We start from the raw sequence: 22,121 nt of genomic DNA, 5'->3' as shown, positions 1-22,121 counted from the left end.
GTGAGGCATCCACGGGGGGCTGAGGCAGGACTCTGACCCAGTTGTCCCTGAGTCTGTTACACCACCTGTCCTCTCTGAGTTGTAATTGTGTCTTTTTACAAATTTTGAGGAAATGTAGCAAATTAAATGTTTCCTATCTCAAGTCTTTTTACTCTGACCTGCTCTAGAATGTCTTGCACTAAATATTCGTCTCATTTTGCTGGTTTTCTCTCATGCTGGAGTTCACTTAAGGTTCAATTTTAGGAAGTGGGATTTTTAATAAGATTTCTTTAAATGGTTTCTATATTTAGCCAACCTTGCAGTTCTCAACAGTGCATGGAAGAGCAAATAGGGAGCTTAAATGAATTAGCTTCTTTAACTACTAGATGAAACCAAAGTTTGGGCTCTCTAACTTCTAAGACTTGGAAGCCGTGTTGGTAATCTAAATTTATCAATAGCCTAACACAAAACTCTTCTTAAAGGACTTCTTTATGCTGCTTATCATAGTAACGCTTGTTAAGTTTCCAAGAGTGGCCCCTTCCCGCCAAATGTTTCCAGCTTGACAGATCGCTCTTTTCTGAAGTGCACTCATTCGGGTCCCATGCTGCTGCTACACGTCCATTTCTATATCTGAAGGAAGACGTCAAATATAGAAGAATTACTTTCTGACCCTGTTTTAAAAAGACAAAAAAAAATCTGGGCTTATTTTTTAAAACTATGTAAAGCTTGGACAGTTTATAGGACATGTGTATTGCCATCCTTCTTTTTCTTTTTTAATAGTGAACACAAACAAAATGAAAGATTCCTTTTTCTTTAGATTGTCACTTGGATCCTGCCAGGTACTCTGTAGTGAGCCCTGTGACTCCGATGGTGTGGCGAGGAAGGTGGGCAGGAGGCGGAGGATGGCAGGAAACATTTTATGATTTACGCAGTTTTTCTGAAATATGTTCCCGTTACTTACTGCAGAGTGTTACTATTATTATCATTTGGTGGGCCCGAGGCATGGGCCACACACATCATCTGCCTAAAAATAATTCTACAGCCTGTCTGGGTGTCATTATGGTGTTTGTTTCATAACAACTGCCTATGAATCTTTATTAAAATTCAAGTGGGCTGAGACTTGGAGCCAACAATGGGGCCCGTCCACAACTAATAGAGCACAGTCTGTCCTTGGGAGGCTCTGGCAGGATCAGAGGAGGGTGTGTCAAACATGAGGCACACTGCAAAGAATCTCAGGCCCAGGGGCTCTGAAAGAGACAGGATGAGACCATGGAAATGCATTTCTCCCCAAAGAGAATTGTGTTATTTAGCTCCCTCCCAGAGAGAGAGAGTGAACAGATCTGCCAAGCTAAACCCTAGCTGAGGGTCATGCCACCACTGACCTTGCTGAGTGACCTAGGGCAGTGAATGCTGAAATGTCAGGGGCTTTTTTTTTTTTTTTTTTTAGATTTCTAAAAGCACAAAGGCAACAGCACAGGGTTTTTAGTAGATATTGTATAAAATCACAGGGTTTGGATGGCAGCATAACAACCTTTATAATTGTAAACATTCCTTCATATATTGAGATACAGCCTAGGTTTAGGAAACAAAATCTCCATAAAAATCAGTGACTATGAAGTGTGAAGTTCACAGATCAATCTCTAAATTAAATACCTATTATTTTTACAAGTATTTTTTTTTTTGAATTAAAATGTTTTAAAAAAATAACTATGAAGACATAGATATAGGATTGGTTGTGTGCAAAAAATACATAGTTGTAGAATTAAGACTAAAGAAAGGTCAAAAGGGGTGTATTTGACAATTAATGACTATATGTATCTGTATAATAAAAGCCTAAGTGATAGTTATGGTGGAAAGACCAGAACGACCAGTTGCTATGATGTGCACTGACCACCAGGGGGCAGACGCTCAATGCAGGAGTGCTGCTCAGCCAGAAGCCGGGCTCACAGCTGGTAAGTGCAGTTGCCACAGTGGGAGCCTCTCCTGACTCCGGGGCAGCACTACCAAGCAGCAGCAGCAGGCTCAGCGGGCCGGGATGAGCATGAGTGGCGTGGCACCCGGCCCTGATTCAGGCTCCGCCCTGGCTGCCTGCCACTTGGCGCACTGCTACATCCCCCAAGGGGCCCCGGACTGTGAGAGGGATGTTCGACTGCTGGCTTAGGCTTGATCCCGGTGCCGTTCTCTGTAGAAGGCAGTCGGTCTGAATAACTCAGTGACTCGGGGAAGCAAAGGGAGCTCAGGGTGAGCCTGCCGCCATGCTTGACTCACCCACTCGATGGTGTTCACATGGAAGACTGATGGCCCCGCCCACGCACATTGGCAGCTGCTGAAGCTCAAGCAGCAGGCTGTGCAGCAGCAGAAGGCCATCCAGCCACAAGCCGGCAGTCGGACGTCCCCCAAGGGGTCCTGGGCTATGAGAGGGTGCAGGAAAGGCTGAGGGGTACCACACGCCCCCCCCCCCCCGCCAGTGCACACATTTTGTACACTGGACCACTAGTATAAAATAAAAAAACCATAACATTGTATTTGAGAAACAACTTTTCTTTTAGTCTTTAATATTACTAAACATAATTCAAACTAATTTCTCATCACTTTAATTTCAATATAGTAAATGTGGGATATTGATACCATATGCAAAAAATAAAAATCCTATTTTCTGTGATCATATTGGAGTGATAGCATTAGTATTATTTCACTGGTACTTTGGGGCTTATATGGTTAGATAAAACAAATAAGTAGTTATGGAACACTGGAGGCCTGGTGCATGAAATTCGTGCACAGGTAGGGTCCCTAGGCCTGGCTGGCGATAAGGGCTGATCAGGGCCTTCCGGCTGCCAGCCAGGGCCTTCCTTCCCCCCGCTGCCAGCTGCTGGCCAGGGCCTGCCTTCATTCCATGCTGCTTCCTAGTGGTCAGTGCACATCATAGGGAGCACTTGAACTCCCAAGGGGACAATTTGTATATTAGCCATTTACTAGTATTAAATAGGATTCTAGTTCTATCATGCTTTGTGTAAGTAAGCAAATATAATCATAATGTAGAATAAGTTAAATTAATTCCCCATTGTCCTGCATTTGAATTCAAAGTTCAAATTTGAACTTGAAAAGTATATCTTTAAATAATATATCTTACCCCTGTTTATATAGTATACGTCTTGCTATTTATATAGTATATGTCTTGCCTAGAAATAACAGCAAGTTCAGTATGATCTGTTATCTCCAAATTATAATCTGGTGATATCATTTTTACTAAGATAAATCAAGATGCTTTAAAGAAATAGGTGATTCCATATCTCTGACAGAAAATGTGAATTTGGATCATCTTTTATACTAGAAAGAATGAAAGCTACCAAAGACTACTAGTCATGTCAAAAGATAAAAATCCTGAAACATATCAGTTAAGTAATTCTTATTTTGTCTTAGCAAATGTTTAGGTGAATACTATGTATAGTAAAATAATTTTGAAATTTCATTATTTACCTAGTAAAGGAAAAGAATAATTTTAAGATCATAATCTTTTTGTAGGATTCAAAAAGATTATGATCATTACTAAGGTACATTGTATTTTGAAATTAAATTCCTTTGTATATCTATGCATATAAAAGGCTAATATGCAAAGTGTCCCATCAGGAGTTCAACCGGGAGACCAGGAATTCAATCACTTGCTATGAGGTGCGCTGACCACCAGGGGGTGGCGTGGAATGAAGGAAGGCCCCGGCTGGCAGCCAGAAGCCCCAATCAGCCCTGATTGCCGGCGAGGCCTAGGGGCCCTACCTGTGCATGAATTTCTTGCACCAGGCCTCTAGTTTTTTAAGAAAAACAATAAACAACTTGTTTGTACTTATTGCTTTATAAGTAAGTCTGATTGAGCAGCAACTACAAAGTAATCTACACAGAATTATTGAAAATATTTAGAGGTGATATCCCTTTGAAAGAATTTTATTTTTCTTAAAAAAAAGGAAGATGGTTTTGAATTCTCAGCAAGGAGTCACCATCTCGATTAAAAATGGTTCTGAATAGGGACTTAAAAGCTGCTATTCCATTTTGTTAATGCTTTGGCCATTAGGAACATATACAAACAGAAATTAAAGTGATGGGAAATTAGTTTGAATTCTGTTTAGTAATGTTAAAGAATAAAAGAAAAGTGGTTTTTCAAATACGTTATATTTTTTATTTTATATGTAATAATTGAATCTCTCATTATCAATTATGTAATCAAAGAGTGAAAAACTCAGACTGGTGGTGGTTTACATGTGAGGAAGACTGTCTTTATGAAACTCCTGGGAGCTAAAATGGCTATCAGCCTTTGCAGTCGGGGCTGGTTTGTACCTGTGTGAGCAGAATGCAGATGTCTCTGTTTTCATTTCTCTGATATGACTCAGTGTCTAAAACAGATAGAAACACCCAGATTGGAGCAAACAGCTTCTCAGGAGTAGTTCTTTATGATCATTCACTATTCCAGGGAGACACCCACATGCTTGTGTTTGTAGTTCTCCTTACTATTGAAGTATAATCATCAGTATGCTAAAAATATCAGTTATTCTTTCCATAGGTCCCAATAACTATGTTATTAAAAATGTTTAGGGGTCTGCTTTTTTTTTTAGATCTTTAGAAATTTTATATAGTTTCAGAAACATACTATTTTGGTAACAATAATGCATACATATACAACATAATTATTATTCCTTATTTGACAATGCTTTCCATATAATAATAGCATAGCAGAAAACATTGGGCCTATTTGATATGCTAGGAGGGTGCTACATCTTGGGGCTTTCCAATACAAGCTCCTTTCATCTTGTTCATCCTGTCACCCAAGGCTGCAGTGCACAGAAGTGCCATTTGTACCTGAAGGGACTTACGGGGTGACTTTTATATTGTCTTCTATCTGCATGGTATCCTCAAAATGGGGGTACAACCAAACATGACAACCTGAAGAGTTTTCACATTTAAATGACCTATTTTTTTTGTAAAAATTACTGTACTACACCAAACTATTTAAAAATTTATTCCTATATTTTGAAAATAAAGTAGATCAAGTTTTGAGACCTAAGTAGAAAATGAAATTAACATAAATAACCAAAGGTTCTGGGCATTTTTAGTATTAGACATCTCATTATCAAGATTTGCAAAGATCAGTAGCTGCATCCTTTTATAGTGAAGACACTTAAATTCACCACAGTGGAAGCATGCATCTCTGAAAAGTGGTAAAGACAAAAGGTAACACATAGTGGAACATGAGGGACTATTAAACAGGTACTATGATAGCTAATATTCTGTTAAGGGAGGACCAGGGATAAACTAGGAACCTAAGGGACAAGATATAGAGAAGTGGTTTCAAGAAAAGTAAAGGAAATGAGAGTCTCCACATTCATCTTCATCACCCAAGTTTATTATTAAGGTTGCATAGGATGACAGAAAACCATATTACCACTGGTTGTCTTTTTCACTAACCCAAATGTAAGTTTTGATTCCAGAGTGATATGCTTTGGCACCTTATTCATGAACAAGTAAACTCAGTTCCTCATATTATTCTCTCTTTTTCTTATTTAGAAAAAGAGATCATGTCTAGTGCCTTTTCTTGTTTTCATTTTTGAGTTGGCTTTTTTTTTCTTTTTCAGACAAGGTGTCACAAATTTCCTTTTGCTTAAGATCTCAAAACTGATTTTCACAGAGACTAGTATAGTAGTCATGCAAGTGTTCTTAGTTGGCAATATATTGCTACCAGCCTCACAGATAAAGAATGTGTTCAAGAAAAAATCTTTTCCCTGTACCCCTACTTAAATAATAGCCCCATAATGAGAATCTGATAAAGTAAATTTTTTTAAAGAAAGAACTCTTATATCCTGTACTAAGTAAAAATAAAATGTCTTTAGATTTTCACCCTTATCATGTTCAGCACTCATACTTTTATGTTTATTTGATACCTGGGGAAAGATGACTTCAACTTCAGTCTAAAATGTGTTTTAAATTTATACATTTTCTTTTTAAAATGCCTAAGTAGTAGAATAGAAAAAAGAATATTCATGTATTTAATTAAATTCCAAAGTGTGTTTATATGTTTCACAACTTCTCTTTGAGGAGCTGGGTTAGTCATAAGACCATATATTTGGTTCTTTACTGTTTACAATGAACTTTGTAGAGTAATAGTATAAAGATATCGATAATAATAATGTTCTCAGTTCTTGTATCTGCTGAAAGGAGGAGAAAATTCTTCTAAACACCAACTAATGGAAGGCTCTTGAATTCAATGAGAATACCAGAATTCCATTGTTTATTTGTCCCGGCAGGAACAGTAGGCAGTTTTCTCCATCTCCCAGATTCAGATCATGTATTATTACATTTGCAAATTGCCATGAAGAAATGGTAGCAGTAATACCAAATCTGAAACTGGAGATGTGTGTTATATCTTGTACAGTGCCTTTTCCTAAGTGTATTTTCAACATACATATGCTCTCTATCTAACCCAATCACCTTTTTCACCTGTTATTTTTTCTGAAGGCTTGTATGTACACACACACACACACACACACACACATACATACATGCTTCCACACAAATACATACTTTATGAAAATGGTGTGTTCTTACTGCATTTGAGGTATAGTTAGCTAGATTAAGTGAACTTGTTAAAAGAATGAGCTTAATTTATTGACCCTCTCATCAAGAGGAATCTGATGATGCCAGTACTGAACACTTTATTTCCAAATGAGGCATGGCATATTGAATGACACACAGGATCTACAAAAACTTTTAAGACATATTGTAAAGGACCAGAAAATATTTCTGTTCCCGGGGCCAAGCTAGGAACCACATGCTAGTTTCTGAGGGTTTCTGAGAGCCTTTTCGTCTTGCCCTTGGCTGACTCAGCTCTGTAGCTGGGGAGGTGTGGGCAGTGTCTTTGGAGAGTTCCCACCACGGAGAGTCTGTACTGGATTAGCCTGTGAATAAACCCATGCATTCCAAAAGCAGAGGAAAAAAAGAAAGTATAAACATTTTCCTCTACATTTGCTTAAAAAGGGGAATTTGTGAAAAAAGTTTTGCTTTTGAAATGGAATAGAATAAATATAACTTTATTGCACCTGGGGACGAATGTTCTTTGAATGCATTTCAAATGTGGTTTGCGTACACTCAAGCCTAACGTGTTAGTTTTCCTTTAGCAGAAGAGTATTCTGCTATGCCCATTTTTCCCAGTCATCCTAGCAATTCATTGATTGATATCTCAATTTACTAATCAATCACAATTTATTGGAAACCTCCTCTGTACCAGGTTTGCAATACAGAGTGATGTCATCCAAGGGTAAGATTTCTCTTGCATGATGCTCAGCTTCCTAACTGCCTAGAGATGCCATGAGAAACAGAGAAATAATGTTTTCAAACATTGCATCCTTTTCTTAATCCAACAATGACAGAATGCCAAACAGTCTACTTTGGTCCACACGTGTGATTCACATTCAAAATATCTGCTGGGCCCCAAAATAATGGACAGGTATGTTTCATGTGATTAAAATGTTCAAAAGTGTCTCTTTAGCCATGCACTTTACTTGTCTGATCTATAATCTTTCCTGTGCAATAAGCTGATAAATATTCCGGCAGGTTTTTTATTATTTCTCTTTGCTTTTATTTTGTAGCTTTTGACTGACATCTATTCACTTCAAGGGTGATTTTCCTGTTGGCAAGAGGCAGAAGAGACACACCAAGCATCACCTTCAGGAACAAGCAATTTAGGTATTATAATGAGATGGGTCTTTTCAGAGTCTATAATTGGTGACAAGGTATGGCAGCTCCATATCAGACAAATATGTACAACACAGGGCTTATTAATGAGGATGGAGCGTCATATTCAAGAAAGCTTCCTGTGACTATGAGACAGGAGAATATAACAGATAGTGTAGGTTGTTACTAAGTCCAATATCTCCAATTTGCATCATAAAACCTTCATGTAAGACAATTCAAGCTAATCCAGGATGGGATATTTTCCCCCTTTAGAATTCACTAGGGTAGCCAGCAATCCATCACTGTGGATCCCAGCCCTCACAGACAACAGCAATAATCATCTAAACTTGCAGATATGTTCAATTTAATTGGGTTAGTTTAGTAACCTTCCTCGTATTAGAGCCAACTTGCAAAAAGATGTAATATTTTCACAGTTATGAAGACATAGCAGCTGGCCATAGTAAGATTTGATTGTGGATCAAGAAATCAGATTTCCATCAAGTTAAGAACTCTTCATGGAAATATATCTGGAATAAATAATAAAGTAAAATGATTAACAAGGAAACCTACAAAGATATTGGCAAGGCATACAAAACCTGCCTCACTGACAATGCTGAAATCTGTTTCTCAGCTTACTTTTATGTTTTCACTAATATTTTTTGGGGGGTGGGTGGGACATTAATTTTAAATAAATCCAAAATATTAAAAAGTAGATATTGAAACACTATATTATTTTGAATGTTTTAATACTTACAAGTCCTAAGAAACTTCAAGATATTCATATTATTTTGCAAATATTAATTCATTAAGCTTTATACAATTTTCTCAGAGAGGTAGCAGTGTCCTTTTTTAAACATTCTTAAAACATTTAAAAGTAAACAAGTTTTATGCATTCAAATACAATTCAAGAAAAGCCAAAAAGAGAATCCAGGTGTTAAGTTACTGGTGCTTTGTTATAACTGAGAAATGATACTTTTTTTGTGAACAATAGAAAAGTAGTTAGAAAGTAAATCCGTCTTCTTAAATGTAACGCTGGGACTTCTTTTAATGAGTTAAGTGACCAAGATGCTGAAGAATAAAATGCAATCCTCTGGCCATCTGCAGCATATTAACAAGTTTCCTTGGTGAACTGTTTACAGTGTAATTACAAAGAAAGATAAGATTAAAATAAAAACAGAATGGAAAGGTAAAGGATTTTCTAACTTAAGGTATCCCTTTCCTGTTTCTCAAGCATTTATTTGTGGAGAAAGCTGCCTTCAAGATTTCAGCGTGTACTGCTTACAGAGGGGTCTTTCTGCTTATAATTATAAACCCTTTGTTCTATTAAGTTGTAGGATTCTCCCTCGGATTGTCACTCTGTGGTAATGTTTGTAGGGAGTTCTTGAATTTTCCAAATAATTGAAAATATTTCGTGAAGTCCAAATTTGGCCTTCTTTGATTATAAGCTGGAAATCATAGCTTAATGAAACTTTTAAAAGCATTTAAAATTATAATTGTATATTGATGAAAATGTCCAGGACCACATTTGAAACTAGAGTGATTGCATGGGTATTATTCTTAATGCATCACATATGACAAGGTATGAGGAGCTAGAAGTATTTTCTTCTGGACATTAGGACCAGGGAGAGAGAGTCCAGTGATCAGAGACTTGCTTCTCCTGAATGGTCAGAGTCAGATCAGGGCTAACAAATTAGACTTACAGACTTTAGGGAGGATGGAAAGGTCTGTCTTGTTTCACTCTCTTTAACTTAACTTTATTCTTACCCCCAGGACTATGATACACAAACCAGTTCAACCTTGGCCTGAGTGGGAAAGTAAAAGGGAGGGAGGCGATTCATTTAGATCATCCTATACCTTAGGTGATAATATTTCAAGTAAGTGCCACAGGGTGTAATCTGACTTAGCTATCTCTAATTCAGTGAGTCCAATTGTGTATTGCTTGTATATTTCATGTGTCTGTTGTACTTGTTTCACACTTTATTTTCTTGGTAGATGAATAATATGTAACTGATTTTTAAAGATTAAAGTTTAAATTCTTGGGTCCTCCTTTTATTAGTCCATTCTCCCCAGAAACAACCTTATATGTAACCAAAGATGCAGCAGCAAAGTATGTTGAATAGGGGGTGGGCTTTGTTATTAGACAATCTGAGGTCAAGCACAGGTAAGCCACGTACACAGCTCAGCTCCTTCTTGGTATTAGATACATAGACAACCCTGGGTATCTGAGCTTCTCATTTATACGTACAAGTAATAACGTCCACTTTGTAGGGTTGATTTATTGTTTAGAAATAATGTATGTAAAGTGTCTACTAACTAGCATTTAGTAGATTCACAGTGCATATTATTGCTGTTATTTTTATTGCTATTATATGAGGGAGAAGGTCTCTGGGAAGAGGAAGCTTGTCTGGGTGAGGACTTGTGTGAATCATTGAGGGATGTCTTTTCTTTTTCAAATGTCTTGCTGTTGTCACAAACTATGTTTATGCCTTTTTCCCAAGTGATTCATCCTCATCTTTCCTGGCCACCTGCTTGCAGCCTTGCCTCTCTTTCGCTTTCACTAAGTGCTCAGCAATAAACATAAGATGACAGTTGACCACTTCCAAGGGTGATGACTCAGCCCTCAGTGTTTGGGAATTCACTTGTTTTCTCCTCATTTACACAGAACATTGGGAGTAAGGAGATTACGTGATATAAATTGTATATTCTTCCTTATCCAGAAACTTAAAAAACAAATTATTTTGATGTATCTTAGCTTTTCTTTGAAATAATGTTCTGTTTATAAAAGATTAAAAGAGGATTTAGACAAATATCTGTAAATTATCAACATCAAAACTCAAATATATTTTGTCTAATAAATAAGCCAGTATCTACTAATCCAGGACTATTGTAGTTATTGGTTTTATAACAGGTATATCAACAGTTAATATTATTTCAGTAATGAAATGTAATAGGAATATCAGGAATTTGAGTATAAGAAGAAGATATTTTAAGAGTCTAGTACTAAGAGAAAGAAAGGGCTATAAGCTAACCAAAAATGCCAAAAATGATTATCTTCAGTTAGATGAAATCACATATAAAATATGTTCTTTAAAATGAATAAAGACATTTTATCCTATAATTTTTTCTGACAGGTGTCATTTTTCCAGGGCAAATGTTTGAATATCTCAGTTACTTTTAGAAAGTAACAGCTGCTAATATTTTCTGAAGTTTGAAACATTGACCACAGTCCATCAGGTGTTGAGTTGAGCTGAACCTTCTTTCATAATTGTTGGTGATTTTTATTCTTTCTGCCCCTCTAAGTGAGCTTATGTGCAGAGAGCCAAATCTCACACTATCGCGTGCTGAAAATAATTTTAAATTGGAGTTGTTAAAATCTACCAATCTTCTTGCTTGACTTTCAAGAGAAAAAAGAAAACTTTTAAGTCTTTATCAAACATTTAAATCTTAACTCTTTCCATGTATTTCTTCTTTCAGGTAGATCAGAGTATTTCTCCAAGATTTACCTCTGTGCTCATGAAGAAATGTTTCCGCTCCTTCATCCTCCTATGTTGTATAACTTATTTTTAGAAACTTTGGGTCTTTTGTTTCTAGAAATCTGGAAAATGCTGCTTTTTATCTATGAGAAAATGAAAAAAAAATATTATAAATTGCTCACTTTGTTTCTCAGTTTATTCCTTCTTCAAGTTAATATTGTGTCCCCCCTGGGCATTTTCTCTTGTGAGCAATAGGTAGCAGAGAAAATGATGTGGTGTTCTGCTTCTCATCCTCTAAACGGGTTTAAACACTGCTGGCCATGAAGGAGGTAGCAGGTAGAGAAAAAGAGTCGCTGACAGTTCTTTGGTGGCAATAGCAAGCAAATGTGTTGTCTTGATTTATAAAGGGTTTTAATGTCATCAATAGTAATTCAGCAAAGAGAGAGTTGTAAAATGCAGCTCAAAATGTAGCAAATTGCATCATTGTTAGTGCTTTAGAATTTTTAAATATCTGCAGCAGATGGTAGCGTGCTAGGAGCAATGTCTTGCTTTAGTGTCTAGGAAAAGTTTGTGTCATCAGAAACCCTAGCATGATTGTGGCTTCTCTGGCCTGCTGAAAAAGGTTGTTATTTACTTTCCCTCAAATGATAATTCTGCTTTTAGAAATATCTAGCAGAATATCAAGAAATCAGGATTACTAAGAGAAATGGTTCACTCTTCACAGGTGTAATAAACGTGATAGAGCATCCTTAGAAAAGAAGTATGTGCTTTGAAACACCTTCATAGAGACTTTTGCTTGAGAGAAAAGTTCTCCGACATATATTGTCCAGAATGGTTTTTAATGTCCTGAGTAAGGAAGCTAGTTATATTTCTTTTAAATTTATTTTTCCAGTAATGTACAAATGCATCAAATTTTACTTCTGAAGCTTCCTTAAATATTAGCTACTCTTACCCCATTGTTTTCAAATGGTGGAACTGAAGCTCTCAGGGTTTACCTGAGAACATTTATCTGGTATTAGGCCACCAGGGATTTCTTCTTTTTTTTTTCTCCTTTAACTTAGATTTTTGTTTTACACTTTTCCAATATGCTAAGCTATAAAAAATTAATAAACTAAATTAATATTTGTGGCCAGTACAAAAACTTCCTAAACTGAAATTGATAAGTGTCTGTGCAATAATTCTGGCTATCAATCTCCTGGAAACTTACTGAGCAATGGGTTGCCTTATTTTTGAGAGTCATGCAAAAATCAAAATGAAAAATAGGCTAAAATAACATTACTTTGTTTAAAAGGAGCAAATCTGACCAAAAAGTACTTCAAAATAAGAACTATTTACCAGCAAATATTATATACAAACGATCCTGGCGGCTACTGGGACAGGCTTTGAAATCAGTCTACTTAGGTTGGAATCAGCTCGGCCAGTTAGTGCTGAGCTAAGGCTGTTACTTAACCATCTTTTGCCGTGGTTTTTTCATCTTTAAAATGAAGCTACCCATTCAAAACTGTTGTTGTGAGGATCAAATGAGTTGATGATGTAAAACACTTTAGTCTCTGGCAAACAGCAAGCTTATTACAAATTCAACAACTCTATTATTTATTATTATTTTTATTATTACATTGAATTTCATGCTTTACAGGGTGACCTTATTTCAGGAAGACAACATGACAGTTGCAGGGACAGGCAGGAATGCAGAGGTTATTATGGGGAAAGCTAAAATATGCCAAAGAATTAGGAGAAAAATAGGTTGGTTACAAAGAAATTTACTAGGGAGGTCCTCCAAAAATCATTTTCTGCTTTATCCGTCCTATGGAAGTATCTAGAAAACAGACAGAGTTGACTATGTATAATTTCTCTTTTAACCTGTGCTTCAGCTCCCTCCGACCTTTTGTGCCTTAGTTTCATTCTCTTGCTCTGGATGTGTATACATTTTTCCCCTAAAATTAAGTGTGCTTGGGCGAGAGAGTATAATTCCAATTAAGGTTACTGAGAAAAGACACTTGAAGAAGAATAAAATAAGGACATCTACCCCACTGGCTTTTCTATCTTGCGCTCAGCCTGCCTTGATAAAACTCGAGAGAGAAAAGATAATCTTGAGGGAGATGGGAGAGAAGCATTTTTATTCTGCCCCATCGCATCACAAAAGCTCAAGATAGAGTTGACTTTAGTTGTTCTCAAGGTTCTGCTTGCCTCCAGGTACCAAGGGACCAGGTCAGCATCTTCGCTAACTAGTCCTTACATCCCCCTCCCATACCAGTCTCCTCCTTCCTGAAGGCCACTCCGCTGTTGGCTCGCCAGCTCACAGAAAGGCAAGGGAGAAAGTAAACAAACCGTCAAAACAAAGGCAGGACGTTGCTAGGCATGCTGGGGGAATATTTCCAGAGATCTTTTATTCTGAGCCTCAGTACTTGATTTGTTGCCTTAGTCACCAGTCTGTAGAGATTCTTTTCTTTCGAAGGTACATGTTGACCTTCACCTTACACCCTCTTTAGTTACATGTAAAGTTAGCTGGTAGGGTCTGGCATGCTTTTAGTCCTTACCCAGTGCTTGTTACTTTATGATCAAGGACAAAGGCATTGATGCCACTGGCTAATGTCCTTGCTGTATATCTGTCACCACTGACATCCACCTTCCTGGCTGACACTCTTGAAAAACAATATATCATTTTTGAGGGTCATGTCTTTTCATAGATTTAGTCCTCAGTGTCTATGAAAAAAAAAAAAAAAAAAGCCAATCTTTCTCTGTCTGCCTTAGCACAGCTCTGTCCTGGTGCCTGTTTTGTAAAGGACTTTGTTGGAACTCACCACACCCATTCGTTTTACATATTGCCCAAGGCCGCTTTGTGCTACCATAGCTGAGTTGAGTTGCAACATAGACCTTGCGGCTTGCAAAGCCTCAACTATTTACTATCTGGCTCTTTACAGAAAAAAAATTACCAACCCCTGTTTTAGAATTTAGCAAAGTCAAAATCTGGAAGGAGCCTGGGTCCCCAGAGCACAGAGAGGAGAGCTGCCACCAACCTGAACCCAAACTTCCCGGACTACTAGAGGAGCCCAGATAAAACAAACAACAACCTGTTATGTATGATATATTAAATGTCACGGTTTATTTGTAACAATTATTTATCCCATGTTTACTCATGCATCTATTTACAAATGTAAAAAAGTAAGTCAGAGACTGTAAATTACTTAGCCAAGAATTTATTAGGAAGTGAAAAGGAAAGGATTTGAATGCAGGTCTGAGTGACGCTAAAATCTGTCCTTTCTTTCCTTCTCAGTCAGTGTGGCTCCGTTGGTAGGAGAATCATCCTGCACACCAAAAGGTGGCAGGTTTGATACCTGGTCAGGGCACATACCCAGGTTTTGGGGTTTAATCTCCTGTCACCTGTAGGAGGCAACTGATCAATTTTTCACTGTCACATTGATGTTTCTCTCTCTCCCTCTCCCTTCCTCTTTCGAAAATTAATTTCTTTATAAAGAGTGATCATTTGGATATGTTGAGTTCACAGATAATTTTTTATTTTCTTCTTGGGATTTTCATGTATTTATTTCTAATAGTTTTATTGATATATATTCCATATACCAACAAATTCACTCTTAAAATACAGGGTGTCCCCTCAAAATGTATAAGCACTTTAACAGTTAATAGCTCAATTTTGAAAATGAAATGTATTTTAATAAACACTGCTTTTATAATTATTCAAAGTGGGTGTATATATTTTGGGGGACACCCTCTATATAGTGCAATGGTTTTCATATATTCACAGAGTTGTACAACCATCTCCATCATCCAATTTTTAGAAAGTCAGCATTCCAAAATAAATTCTGTTAGCACTTACTCCCTATTCCTTACTCCTCTTATCACCTGGGAACTACTATTCCTCAATTTTGTTCACAGTGGAGCAATGCTGAATATACCACTTGCGGACATTTTAAATAAGTGCATCATACTATAGATGGTCTTCTGTGACTGTGTTCTTTAACTTAGCATAAGATTTTCAAGGTTCATCCATGGTGTAGCATATATCAGTACTCATTCCTTTTTATTGATGAACTAGAGGCCCAATACACAAAAATCATGCAAGAGTAGGCCTTTCTATTCTGGCTGCCGGCACCAGCTTCCCTCTGGCACCTTGGACCCAGGCTTCCCTTGCAGACCTGGATTCATCTGGAAGGTCATCTGGAAGGATGTCCAGTCTAATTAGCATATTATACTTTTATTATTATCAATAATAATATGCTGCTGTATGGATATATCACATTTTGTTTATCCACTTTTTAGCTTAAGAATAATGTTTCTATGAACATTTGTGTACAGTTTTTATGTAAACATAGATTTTCATATCTCTTGGGTATATATCCAAGAGTAGAATTGCTTGATTGCATGGCAACTCTATGTTCAACATTTTAAACAACTGCCACACTGTCTTCTGAAATTTCTGCACCATTTTATAATCCCACCAGCAATGTCTGAGGATTTCAATTTCTCCATATATTTTCTAAGAGTTGTTTTGTCTGTATTTTTTATTTAGCCAATCTTTTGGGTATATAGTGGTATCTAATTATGGTTTTGATTTGCATTTCCCTAATGACTAAGGAGGTTGATTATCTTTTCACTAGAGGCCCGGTGCACAAAATTCATGCATGGGGGCGGGGCATCCCTCAGCCCGGCCTGCAACAATGCCAGTGTCCCTCACCCCGGCCTCCGGCCTGAGGCCCCTCCCTCCTGCCACGCATCTGGGGCGGGAATGCTGGGCTCGTGTCGCCGTGAGCCCAGCATCCCTCGCTCTGGCCTGAGGCCCCTCCCCTCCCTCCATGCAGCCCGGGCACGAACACTGGCTGGGCTTGTGTTGCTTGTGCAAGGTGAGCCCAGTGTCCCGCGCCCAGGCTTCTGGCCAGAAGCGCCTCCCCTCCCATCGCGTGGCCAGGGTGCGGATGCTGGGCTCGCATTGCTGGGACAACGCCGTCAGCGTCCCACCCCAGCTACTATGAGTGTCTCCATCTTTGTCACAAATTGATGGTTAATTTGCATATTACTTTTTTATTAGATAGGATTTGCTTATTGTTCATTTTCTTTAGAGAAATATCTATTCAAATTTATTGCCTCTTTTAAATTTGGGTTACTTGTCTTATTGTTGAGTTATGAGTTCTTTATATATTCTGGATACAAGTCCCTTATGATTTGAAAATATTTTCCTGGATTCTATGGGTTTTTTAACTTTTTGAGGGTGTCCTTATATATTTTTTCTTTTGTCACTGTGTTTTTGGTGTTATGTAAAAAAAAACATTGTTTAATCCAAGGCCATGAAGATTTATACCTATGCTTTCTTCTAAGAATTTTATAATTTTAGCTGTTACTTTTAAGCCTATTATCAATTTTGACTTAGTTTTTTATATGATGTTCACTCTCACATGTGATGCCCAGTTGTCCCAGCACTATCTGATGAAAAGATTTCATGCATTTTTCAACTTTTAGTTAGCATGTATTATGAGTTTTATGATTGAAAATATTAAATGTCATAAAAATTATACCAAATGTTTTTCAAAATTAAATATTTGTAGGAGAATAATGGAATATCACAGATATTGCAGACAAGAACCTGACTCAAGGAAAATAGGGAAGGCTAAGCTGCCATATGCAAAATAGAAATTAAAGAATTTAAAGAGAAAAGAGAGATGGACCTTTGAGAGAGTAATTTCAACGATTAGGTTTGTTTCATTTAAGGATTAAATGTATGAGTAATCCTATATTAAAAAGGGTAATATGAAATCGACTGAACGGTGGAACAACTGGTCCCTATGACACACACTGACCACCAGGGGGCAGACGCTCAACACAGGAGCTGCCCCCTGGTGATCAGTGCACAGGGGGAGCATCGCTCAGCCACCTGACAGCTGGTGAGCACATCGGCCGCCTTCGGAGCAGCGCTAAGGATATCTGACTGGGGCTTAGACTAGCTCCCCACCTGCATGAATGTCGGGCACTGGGCCTCTAGTATAGAGATAAAAGCAGTGCCAGTGGTTCTCAACCCTCTGGCCCTTTAAATACAGCTCCTCATGTTATGACCCAAACATAAAATTATTTTCGTTGCTACTTCATAACTGTAATGTTGCTACTGTTATGAATTGTAATGTAAATATCTAATATGCAGGATGGTCTTAGGCGAAAGGGTAGTTCAACTGCCAAAGGGGTCGCAACCCACAGGTTGAGAACCGCTGATAGACTATGCTTTCAAGAAATTTGGTGATAAGAGAGAATCAGAGTTCAAAGAAAAAGGAGAGATGGGAGGAAGATTCTTACAGTGTAGAGGAACATGATTTTTGGAAGAATAGGAGGTTTTAGTTAGGGAAAGATTGAGGATTCAGAAAAAAGAGAATAATTGATGAAAAAAATGTGAGAGAAGGGTGTTTAATAGGGAACAGGCTTGGGAGTACAGCTATGGTTCAAATTTCTTGAACGTAAAAAAGCAAAAGGAGAAAAGTTGAGTAATACACTAAGAAACTGAAAGGCAGAAGAGAAAGAATATGAAGAGACAGGAGAGAAGAAGTTATGCAGAGAGAATAGGTAGATCAAGGGCAAAAGAAGAAGAGGTTTTTAATGATATGGCATTCTGATGTGGTCACTAAGTCAAACCTTATAAATCTGACGAGCTGTTGTTTGCTGACTCACCTGAGTACAAGAAATAACAAACGGGAGTTTGTCTCAGATATGAATTTTGCTTATACATTTTGAGAGTTAACCAAAACAAACAAACAAAAATGACTCCTCTGAAAATTAAGACATTTAGCAATCCTGAGCCTGCATAGAGGAACAGCAACAATCACAGAGGGGTTCGGGTGAGTTGGCCCCTTTAAAGGGAGAATGCACTTCACAGTTTGCCTCAGTATTTACCACTCCCATATATATGTGAGATAATAATCAATAATTAATAAGTGAATAAACATAGAATTAAAAGCATATATTATATAAGCAGAGATGATTTTATGCTAATTCATCTATTAATTGTTTAGCTTTACAAACTTGAAAAGAAGCAGTGACATGTTTATTTAGTGAAATCTATAACACTGAGGGCAGGTTGAGGGAGGGCACTGCTTCTAAACAACAAGATGTGGCTTTATTGTGCTGAGACATTTAAGGACATTTTACCCAAGAATTGTAAACCACAAATGGAAGTTAAGGGGGGACCAAAATAAACACAAATGTATTTTTAAATTAGAACAGTTCTACCTCTTCCCACTTCTTCCCTGTGATAATGAGCAACGAATCAAATGTATAAAATCCAAGATCCTCTAATTCCCTGCAGGCTAAGTGGTACAGATGACTACTGCAGTTTCACATTTCTGAGAATCTAACAAAAATAACACATTGTCATCTAATATTGCTTTTGAATGTTTGTTCCAAAGTGAGCCGGTTGCACAGTTTGGGATCATATTTTCAAAAAATCAATGCAGGTAATGAATTACCCTGATGTGTTTAAATTTACAACTATCATTGTAAGACTATTTGCACAATTCCCTAAAACTGTTCTTCTGCGAACTTGAATAAATCATTAATGCTTTCCCACCGCATTTCAAATTGTCACCTCTGAAGTACTTGTAAGGTCCTCTTTCCCATCCCATCACATGCCAGCTTTCTAGCCGCTAGAGAGAAAGGATTGGGGCTTTCCTGTTTTGATTTAATAATTTTTTAAGTGTTTGTTGCAATCACACATTTAAATCTGCTCGCCCGCAATGGGTGCTGCCTACACCGTTTTCTTTAGAAAAGTGCACATACATGCGAAATGTGTCCTGCCCCCTTCACCCGTGCTGTAGGAATAGTTGTCAATGGAATGAAATCCCCAGGAGGAGGTGCAGAGGATCAGAAACACGCTAGGTTTTTTTCTCTTTGCTTCAGCATCACATTCTCGCTTTTCCGGGTTTTGTGGTCTAACGCTGATGTTTCCCTCGATGGGACCACCCACAAGTTGTCTGGTTTTGTCTGTTGATCTCAAATGTGTCCCTTTTTTATAATCCTCCATCTGATCATTTGGGAGAAGTTGAGAAGACAAGCACTGGATACCAGCAAACCTCGTTTTTCTGAGCGTATCTAATTTAGAATCTATATAACACTGGCGCATGGAAACAGGTATTGTGTCTTCACGTTGCCTTTTAGTCACTTATTCCCATCAAGAAGAGACAGACCTACATTTCCCAACTAAAGCTCTCCAAAAACACATAAATAGCAAGCTGTTCCTTCACATGAATCTTTACAAAACAATATCAATAACAACAAAGGAAAGAAGAAAACCACTCTAGTATTAAAGGGATTTTTTTTACATTTTTCGTCTAGTTGATTCTAAAGATAAACATTAAAAACAGAAATTTAAATAGATGCACTTCCGTACGAATGTACTCAAGCAAAAATTTGTTTATTGCGTTCCTCCACACCCACCACTTCCCAGGATGGGGAGGGAGGAGGAAGACCATAAAACCACAGATTTCATCATGCTTGGTGCTTGCAGCAGCTATTGCTATGGGACTGTCATCATTTCGGTTAATACTTTCTGTTGTAGTGGTGTTTATTTTTCTGTTCCCTTCAGAATATAATTGGATACTTGAACATATTCCTGTTGTTATTGAAGTTGTTTTGGTGACATGATGTAACTTAATTGCTAGATTTTAAAAATAGGATTAGTGTTGTCTATCAACTTTAAATCAGTAGATATCTCTAAGGTTTCAATCAGCTGATGCCGATGATTATGCTAAATAAGGAGGAAGAATTAGAAATTTCTGAGAGGCCAGGTATGGAGTCACAGCAAAATTTTACTTCAGAGCATCTTGAAAATGTAAGCGTGAAAACTGCCTTAGCCCATGAGGCTTCCTTTTGAAATAATTTACTTTGTCACAGTTACATTCCAGTATTATAGAAATGAAAATTTCAATTCTCCAAACTTCTTTCTCCCTCCCTTTTTTTCTCTCTTCCTTCCTTAATTAGCCTTTTTCTCTCTTCCTTTCTTACTAACTTGGATTTGTATCAACCTATCTTAGGTTGATAGAATTACTAGTTAATAGAGTATTAGTAAATTAATGCAGAATCTTCAATATTTTAAAAATAAAAGTTCAGATGCTTTTTGAATTTTTAAAGAAATCAACGATATTATGAATGACTCCTTTTATTTTTAGGGGGATGTTCAATCTAAAATCTGTAAGTATTTATCATCTTCCAAAAACATTAATGAAAATTCTTGTACTCGAAATTCAAACGGAATATCAATGTGCTTTAATGTAGGAATTGCATTTGTATGACTATAAATTTATTTTTTTAATATATTTTATTGATTTTTTACAGAGAGGAAGGGAGAGACATAGAGAGCTAGAAACATCGATGAGCTGCCTCCTGCACATCCCCCACTGGGGAAGTGCCCGCAACCCAGGTACATGCCCTTGACCGGAATCGAACCCGGGACCTTTCAGTACGCAGGCCGACCCTCTATCCACTGAGCCAAACTGGTTTCGGCTATAAATTTATTTTTTAAATCCTTTTTAGAAAATGTTTTTGATTATTTTATAGAGAGAAACAGAGAGAAAGAGAGAGAACAAGAAAGAGAAACATCGATCTGTTGCCTCTCTTATGCCACGGATCAGGAACCAAATCCACAATCCGGGCACATGCCCTCACCAGGAAGTGAGCTGGCAGCGGATACTCAATCAACTGAGCTACACAGGCCAGGACTATATTCTAAATGTTTTAAAGTATTTTAACCAGTGGTTTTTTACTTGGAGAAGAGAAATCACTACGAGGTTAAATCAATAAATGTATTTTATATAATTTAAATTATTAGAATTAGTTGCTGCTAAAGCCATCAGCATCATTTACTATCAGCAACTTAGCACCATAGAAAGGTACTGAATTTTGGTTCCCTTCAGCAATAATAAACTACCAAAGGCATGATCCTAAATTTAATTTTACACTGCAAGAAATTTACTGCTCTAAAAATTTACTAAGAAGGATACCAGCACATCTGCCCCTATAGGAGATGATTTTGCATAGTAAGTGTTGATCTGCATAACCATGTGATCATCGCAAGTGCTGATTACCAAATCTGAATCATCCTTACTTAGCAAACTTCTATAAATACACACGGCACCATGTAATATATTCAGCTGTGTTAAATTCACGACAACACCCTCACCCCAAGGAGCTTAGGGGTCTAAAACAAAGAACGACACAAAAGACGAAAATGTAGAACACACACTGAGCTGGGAGAGATTTTCCATGAGAGAAATTCAGTGAAGGATTTTTAGGGTTTGTGGCAGCAGGGGAATCAAGTGTCCACATAAAGTTTGCCTTGTGAATTGCTCTCACTATAAGTTAAGTGCTGGCCTGTGAAAGAACTCCAGCATTTTAATGTCTTGACTTCTCAGGAATTTCAGACATATATTTCTAACTGCACTTTTAAAAAGTATCTTCATGTGAGTATATTTAAATAGCATAAAATCAGTGTATCCAAAACTCATTATCTCTTCTTCACTCTTACTTAGGTTTTATTGTTCCTTGAATCAGCTTTTGGCTTGATGAAAGGCGCAGTGTATTTCCAGTGATTACTCAAGAAATTTCAGGAGTACCTTCTCACCATTCTTCTCCCTCACCTGCCACCAAATGCCGTAGATTACCAAATTGAAGCTATATCTTACATGTGCACCTTCTTACTCCTATTTTAGGTCATCTTACTTTATTTGACCATAACTGTGATCTTTCATCCGTCTCCTCCCTAAGCTGTCCCTTAAAGTCCCTTTTCCAAAATACCTCTTAGCCACTCCTGGTCCAGGTCATTTCCAGTTCTTTACAATCCAAACTACACTCCTCTTTCTATTCTTACTTCCTACCAATCCCTACTCACTATACCCTAAAACTGTAGTTTTTGATACTCTAGTCACTTTACATAGCTGTATATATTCTTTGTCCTTATTATGTGAGACT

The 22,121-nt window shown here is 37.4% G+C and overlaps 1 protein-coding gene across 2 annotated transcripts in view; it reads left to right on the top strand.

Annotated features, from left to right (window-relative positions):
* CETN3 (centrin 3) overlaps positions 1–22,121 on the top strand; it is a 606,464-nt gene that overhangs the window by 561,459 nt on the left and 22,884 nt on the right. For both annotated transcript variants that reach the window (XR_013995870.1, XM_081089054.1), the window contains one exon: positions 7,608–7,704. The gene's annotated coding sequence lies outside the window, so the exon portion shown is untranslated. The remainder of the gene's footprint in view (positions 1–7,607; positions 7,705–22,121) is intronic.

This window comes from Myotis nattereri, assembly GCF_964212035.1.
Source record: "Myotis nattereri genome assembly, chromosome: 4".
In the NCBI taxonomy this organism is placed as follows: Eukaryota; Metazoa; Chordata; class Mammalia; order Chiroptera; family Vespertilionidae; genus Myotis; species Myotis nattereri.
Note: the sequence above shows the minus strand (reverse complement) of the source record. Positions and strands in the feature narration are given on the sequence as shown.